The sequence below is a fragment of the Macaca thibetana genome, chromosome 7, assembly GCF_024542745.1.
Source record: "Macaca thibetana thibetana isolate TM-01 chromosome 7, ASM2454274v1, whole genome shotgun sequence".
NCBI lineage: Eukaryota > Metazoa > Chordata > Mammalia > Primates > Cercopithecidae > Macaca > Macaca thibetana.
The window spans coordinates 103731425-103739544 of NC_065584.1; positions in this window are offsets into that span (position 1 = coordinate 103731425).

The following is an 8120-nucleotide window of genomic DNA, read 5'->3' on the forward strand; positions in this document are numbered from 1 at the left end:
TCAGTTGGTTGAAACTGAAGATGGAGAACGCATAGATATGGAGGGCCAGTTGTACACTGTTCTGCAGTTCAGATATCTAGGGGAAAGTTTCAGCTGACTTCCATCTGATATGCATATGGAAACTGAATGTGGTAGAAACATGCTGAATTTTGTAAGTTGCTTTGTAATGTTTTCCCTTGCTAGGATAAAGAGAAGAATTAGCTGTCACATATTGCTTTTGCATTATCAAATCAAACCTAGGTACCATGATTGTAGTTTAGAAAACAAACTCTGAAAATAAAGACAATTTGTAATAGGCCTGCATTCAAATCATGGCTCCACCGCTGTGACTTTGAGCACATAGCTTAATGTCGTTGAGCCTGAGTTTCTGCCTTAGTAAAACTGACTGATTAATATAGACTGCAATCAGTTGTTATGAAAATAAATGTGAATGGAATCATATCTTTAATGCACATAGTGAAGTGCCTCATATACAATTGGCAATCCATAAATAACAACAATAAGCAATAATGACTTTTAAAACTCTTTGAATGGTGCTTGCTCATAGTAAGTACCATATAAGTGTTTGCTACTATTATTAATATTCCTGTATTGAAATTGGGCTTTCTTTCTTTTTCCTGCCTCCCAGTATGTTGGGATCTCATTCAGAGGTTGTTCTGAGAGCTAGAAGGAAAGGATTAACCCAATATTTCCAATGCTGCCTTGGTCTGGGCTCCACTTCCTCCACAATTGAAAGGCAGAATAAGCTACTAGAGTTATTGGGCAGACTTTTGGGTTCCCCATGCCTTTATCTTTTACTCTTATTTTGCTTATTCTGGATACAACCCTTCCCCATAAAGCAGCTTCCCAATAAAGTGACCTACCACCCAACTTCCTTATAGTTATAAGGAAGCCCCATGTAGCTGGAGAAAATTCAACATGAAATCCAGAGTCCAAATAACTCTATTTTTGCTGATGTTTAAATTAATTTCAAATGTGTTCTTCCCACATTCCTCAGTGAGGTGACTGTAGACCAGCTCCTGATTTGGTTAATAGCATGCTGTTTCCTTAAATTCCCACTGTAGGTTCAATGAGAGAGAATTTCATTCTATATCCATTTTCTCCTTTTTCCCACTTCCACCCTGATGACATATTCAGAAATCTGTGCATATTCAACCAACTAACAAATATCTGCAGATATACATGTACATTTATCCTTATATCCACACCCACATATACCAACACATGAATACACAAACTAAAATGCACATATGCCCACATACACATTCCCATGCAAATAGTCACATGCATACATATGCTTGTGCAGAAACACCCACATGCAGACTGATGAATATACTTGCCTATGGGCATACATGAAGGTGAATATGCACATACATATGCATGTATCCTCACTGACTGTGGTCTGGGACATGGCAGAGAGTTAAGGTTTTTCACTTCCTACACTTCGTTTCCTTGTATCCCCTGATTACTAGTTTCTAAAGGAGAGCAGGTAGTATCTTGCAACAACTCAGGTTGGAGGGAAAACATGTCTGTTTTTTGAGTTAAGTTAGGCCAGTGCTGAGGTCTGAATGTTTGTGCAATGTGTTGTGGAAAGCACATAACTTGTTTGGTTTCACAGGCCCACAGCTGCAGCAGAATTTGCTCTCAGAATGGGTTGTACCTTGAGTCTTACCCACACCTGATTTAGATGAGACTTTGGACTTTAAATTTTGAGTAGATGCTAGAACAAGTGAATACTTTTGATGCTATTGGGATGGAATTCATATAGTTTGCATATGAGAAGGACATACATTTTGGGAGGCCAGGGCAGAATACTATGATTTGAATGTTTCTCCTCAAAATTTATTTGTTGAACTCTAACCCTAAAGTGATGGTATTAAAAGGTGGGGCCTTTGTGTGGTGACTAGGTCATAAGGGCTCTGCCTCATGAATGGAATTAGTGCCTTTATAAAGGAGGCCTGAGGGAGCTTGCTTGCCTCTTCCACCATGTGAGAAAGCTACACGGAGTCTCCATCTGTGAGTAACAAGCCCTCACCAGACACTGAATCTCCTGGCATCCTGATCTTGGACTTCCCAGCCTCTAGAACTGTGAGCAATAAACATTTTTGCATATAAATTACTTAGTCTAAGCCATTTTGTTATAGTAGCCTGAAGAGACTAAGGCACAGAGATATTTAATCCATTATCATGGTGTGGGATAAAGGAGGTGGCTGGAGAGTTAATTGAGTCTGCTTTCTCTCATTTTTATGCCAGGGTTAGATGAAAATCAGACTAAATTTAGTTACATTGTGTAGGCATGGGGCCTAAGATTATTTTGCTTCCAAGAATCTTAATTTGATAGAAAATTTTGAGAGAGCATTGTGTTATTTTCCTATGGGATAATCCCATTGGTCATTTCTATCCATTGCAAAATGCAATGTAAGCAATTACATGTAAGTTTTGGAGCAATCAAAGCTTAATGTTTGAAGCAATATTTGTCCTTAGAAGTCTTTCTTTTTCCATCGAAAATTCCATCTAATCATTACGTTAGCTCTACGAGATACAGACTATTAATGCAATTATACAAATCTGAGGCTCAAATATGAAACTCAGAGACTATTGGCCCCCGGAAGGTCAAAGAGATGGTAATCATTTGAGGAGGTAATCTAGGCCTTCTTTCTGACTCCAAATCCAATGTCATTTCCAGTACCCCAAATGATTTTTGGTGACCCTCTTTCTGCATGTTTAGGAAGAGACTCTCCTCACCTTCGAAGTTGGGCAATATTACCAAGCCCCATTCTGCAAAATAAAAGAGAATCTGATATTTTGTTTGAAATGGTTCAATCCTGCACCTAAATTCAGACTGGATCTTAAGCTCTGCTAGAGCTGTTTTCAAATTTTTGTTTTGTTTTGTTTTATATTATAAAATACTACAGAGTCCCTGATATCTTAGCCCTTTATTGCTATTTTGAAATGGCATTTTCAGTAATATTTGTGAAACAAGATCCAGATGGGCAAAATTAAAGGCCTTCACTTATTGCCGGTGACCTCAAAAACAATTTGTCAAAGAAAAACTGTCCATTATTTCTTCTTTATTATTATTATACTTTAAGTTCTGGAGTACATGTGCAGAATGTACAGGTTTTGTTACATAGGTATACACGTGCCATGGTGGTTTGCTGCACCCATCAACCCATCATCTACATTAGGTATTTCTCCTAATGCTAACCCTCCCCTAGCCACCCACACCCTGACAGGCCCCAGTGTGTGATATTCCCTCCCTGTGTCCATGTGTTCTCTTTGTTCAACTCCCACTTACGAGTGACAACATGTGGTGTTCGGTTTTCTGTTCTTATGTTTGCTGAGAATGATGGTTTTCCAGCTTCATCCATGTCCCTGCAAAGGACATGAACTCATCCTTTTTTATGGCTGCATAGTATTCCACAGTGTATATGTGCCACATTTTCTTTATCCAGTCTATCACCGATGGAAAGAAACTATCATCAGAGTGAACAGGCAACCTACAGAATAGGAGAAAATTTTTGCAATCTTTCCATCTAACAAAAGGCTAATATCCATAATCTATAAAGGACTTAAACAAATTTACAAGAAAAAAACCCATCAAAAAGTGGGCAAAAGATATGAACAGATACTTCTCAAAAGAAGACATTTATACGGCCAACAAACATATGAAAAAAAGGCTCATCATCACTGGTCATTAGAGAAATGCAAACCAAAACCACAGTGAGATACCATTTCACACCAATTAGAATGGCGATCATTAAAAAGTCAGGAAACAGCAGATGCTGGAGAGTATGTGGAGAAATAGAAACACTTTTACACTGTTGGTGGGACTGTAAACTAGTTCAACCATTGTGGAAGACAGTGTAGTGATTCCTCAAGGATCTAGAACTGGAAATACCATTTGACCCAGCAATCCTATTACTGGGTATATACCCAAAGGATTAAAAATCATTCTACTATAAAAACACATGCACATGTATGTTTGTTGTAGCACTGTTCACAATAGCAAAAACTTGGAAACAACACAAATGTCCATCAGTGATAGACTGGATAAAGAAAATGTGTCACATATACACCATGGAATACTATGCAGCCATAAAAAAGGATGAACTTATGGATGAGGTACATGGATGAAGCTGGAAGTCATCATTCTCAGCAAACTGTCACAGGAACAGAAAACCAAAACCTGCATGTTGTCACTCATAAGTGGGAGTTGAACAGTGAGCACACATGGACACAGAGAGGGCAACATCACACACCGGGGCCTGTCAGGGGGTGGGGGGCTCGGGGAGGGATAGCACTAGGAGAAATACCTAATGTAGATGACCGGTTGATGGGTGCAGCAAAACACCATTGCATGTGTATATCTACATAACAAACCTGCATGTTCTGCACATGTATCCCAGAACTTGAAGTATTTTTTTTTTTAAAAGATTTCTATTTCTTTTAGAAGTAGAAGTGACTACAGGCAAGCCCACTATGCCATCTACATTAATAAGGTTGTGTCAGTGGTTCATGTTCTGGAGGTGATTTACTGTAACATGCTCACCTTAAGGATCCTACAGACCTATTATTAATAGAACAGTGGTTTCCAATCAGGGATGATTTTTCTCCCAGGAGATATTTGGCTATATTTGGACACATTTTTTGTTATCACAGTGGTGGTAGGGGTGGGGTAGATGTGTTTCTGACATCTAGTGGGTAGCAATCAGAGATGCTTCTAAACATTATACAATATATAGCATAACCCTCCACAACAAAGAATTATCCTACAATACATAGCATGACCCTCTGCAACAAAGAATTATCCTATAATACATAGCATGACCATCCACAACAAAGAATTATTCTGCATTAAATGCCAGTAGTGCTGAGGTTATGAAACCCTGGAAGAGAGTGATTGAAGAGTCCTAGTTTTACAGTCAGGCAGAGCCAGGTTTGATTCCTAATTCCAGCACTGACTAGCTGTGAATTGAACCTCTCTGGGTATAACTTTCCTCAACTGTAAAATTAGTATAATAACACTGAGTCTTCCAAATTGTTTGAAGACACACACACACACACACACACACACACACACACACACACACACACACACACACTTTCCTGGCTCAGATCTTCCATTAGTCTGATTGCTTGCAGAGCTGGCTTTCTATTCTTAAATTATGCCAATGTATTACCCTTGAATCACTCATAATTCTTTCTTCAAGATCTCTTATATCTGGCTTTACAAGTATGAACTCTGAGCCCAGCTCTGTACTAGGTAGTGCTGGGAAAAATCAGACACTCGTCCACTAGGAAGCTACTGCCTTCAGAGGACCATTGTTCAGAAAAATCATTGAACAGTGGTTCAATGAGAAAGGCAGTAACTCAAAAAGGACTGACACAGAGACTTTGGAAGAGAGGGAGTCTCTTACTCCACCCTCTAACCTACAGACTACACTAACTCTGAGTGATGTGATGTGAGGATACACAGATAAATAATGAGGTGGAGGTTTTTCCAGATCCCTAATCATATTCTGGCACCCAATATTTGTCATGTATGTTTCCTACTTGTGAAACTTCTTGCTATAACTTTGTAATATGTGTGCTTTCAATATGGTAGATTGTTTATAATCCATCCAATATACTAGATGATGTGCCCTTTGATTGGAAAGTTTCATGTCTAACTGATCTGAGGACAGCACTAATCCAAAGAAAGCATTTGTGAAATGATATAATTAACCAGTGATAAATGAATGTTAAATAGATATTTTCAAACTATTACAATATTTCTAAACTTGACATTTGGCACTATTAGAAGAGTGTGAGTAAATTGAGGATTCTGTATACTACGTGTCAGTGTAGCTGTGGTGCATGCATGCCATTAAATGTGTTTCTCTACTCAGTAGCAAATTATTGTGTGTTAATCAAGCGAGAGTTGTGGTTTTATGCCAGGATGTCCATGGCTTTTGTCATTCTCCTTATTTCCTAATATATGCGTATCCAGTTATTTGGATCCAGGTCTGAAGCTGATATATATGAATTCAAACTGGTCATTTATTCAAGGCTTACGTGATATTTTAATATCATTGTTTATGCTTTGCAATTAGTTAATGTTCATGTTTTAATCCTCATGTTTTAAGAGATAAGTGCAATTAACCTTAATTATATGTTTCTAGTTTGTGTTTTCTAATTTACATGCAGAACTGTGTGAAATTCATATACTTTAGAAGTATGAGTCTTCTACAATAGACTTTCTCAAACTTTTTGTGCACAGGAATCACCCGGGGATGTTGCAGATAATGCAAGATTCTCATTCAATAGCTCTGTGGTGGGACCAGAGTTTCCACATTTCTAACAAGATCCACAGTGATGCTAACCTTCCTTTTCCAAGAGCCATATTTTGAATAGCAAGGTCCTAAATAGACCTGCCTCAAAATATGTTTTATAAATGTTTTTGGCTTTTCATGGAAAGAAAATATCTTATGGTGTAAGTCTTATATTCAATGGTATGTCCTGCATAACCTGAAATTTATTTACTCTGCATCATCGTCTCCCTAGGAGAGCTTTATGAAGCAAAAGTTCCAAGAAGTATTATTAACAAGAATTATTTTAAAAAGTGTTTTGTGGTGAAATGAATATGTGGCATGATAGTAAACAAAGTAAAAAGATTTTTTTCTTCTAAAGACATATGATTTTAAAAAGATGTTTCTTTAAGAATTTTTGGAATCTTAGACACATTAATGCCTTGTGAATGGTAATAAAAATTTTGTCCTTCCTGGAGAATCATTTGGAAATGCTATTCCAGAAAACACACAAACCCAGGAGTCTCTTATGTCTCTCCACCAAAAATCCTCTCCCCCACTTCTGGCCCAATCTGAATCTAGAAACTGTCCATTTCAACTTTGCTAAGGCTTACATTGAAAACTTTTGTGTCTACATGTGTATTTATAAACCCGAGTGCAACTTGTCTTTCTTTTCAAACACTGCTAAACTTATTGGTTGGCTGTCTCCAGGATAATTGAATTTGAGAATTGAATTTGCAATTTGTAATAGAAAATAGTAACATCATATGACTGCAAATAAGAACCCGCCAATACATCACAAGAGATTTGTTTAGTGTTTTGTGGGGAGAAATGATTATTTATCCTCACATCCAGGCTTTTCGGACATTACTCTATAAAGTCAGTTTCGGGCCCTTCTATTTAGTAATCCTGGCTGTTCTACTGACTTCACTGCCCTCTTCAGGAATGCTGAATCAAGATTATCTTAGGTGATGGTAAATGCACCTGAGAGGCAATAAGGAATACCCTAAGAATGGCCCATATGGCAGATGAACCTGAATGTATGTTCTGAGCTAGGGAATCCAGGAGTGGCTAAACTAGAGATTCGTTCCTGTCTATGAAAAACATCTGAGACCCCGGCCTGACCCACAGAACATGGGAGATACAGAGGATCGAGGTCCTGAGTTTTGGGTTGAATGAATATTGCCAAATGGAGGTGGTCAGGGAAAGGGTTCTAAGTAAAAGTACTGTATAAATTGCATGCATTTCTAAGTGGTGGCAGTTCTCCTGTCCAGCCGACTGCCACTGGACCCTCTCCCCGGCTTGTAAGCATCAGTGCAGTCCCAGGTCTCGTTTGCTGGCTCTGGGTCTCTTCTTCATATTCTTGAATCTGGTGCCCTCCCCTCTGAAGTCGATACAAGTTTGGCATAGCACTTAGTCTCCACAGTGGTAGGGTTGTCATTATACTGACCAATTTTTCAGAAATCCTACAGTAGAGCTGCAGAGTGGACCCTCATTGGCTTTTTTTTTTTTTCTTTCCTAAAGCCTGGGTAGATTTATAAGTACTCCCAAGAGGGGTTGCAGCAATGACTCCTTTTTTTAAGCTTTATTAAATATTAGTGACAAAAATTATAAATATGTAAGCATGATGATTTGATAACACATACGTGTTGTGAAATGATTACCACATCAAGCTAATTAACATGTCTATTACCTCACATAGTTACCATTTGTCTATGGGAGTGTGGGGGTAAGGACACTTGAAATCTACTTTTTTAGCAAATTTCAAGTGTACAATAGAGTATTATTAACTCTGGTCATCATGTTTTACGTTAAGTCTCTGGAACTTAG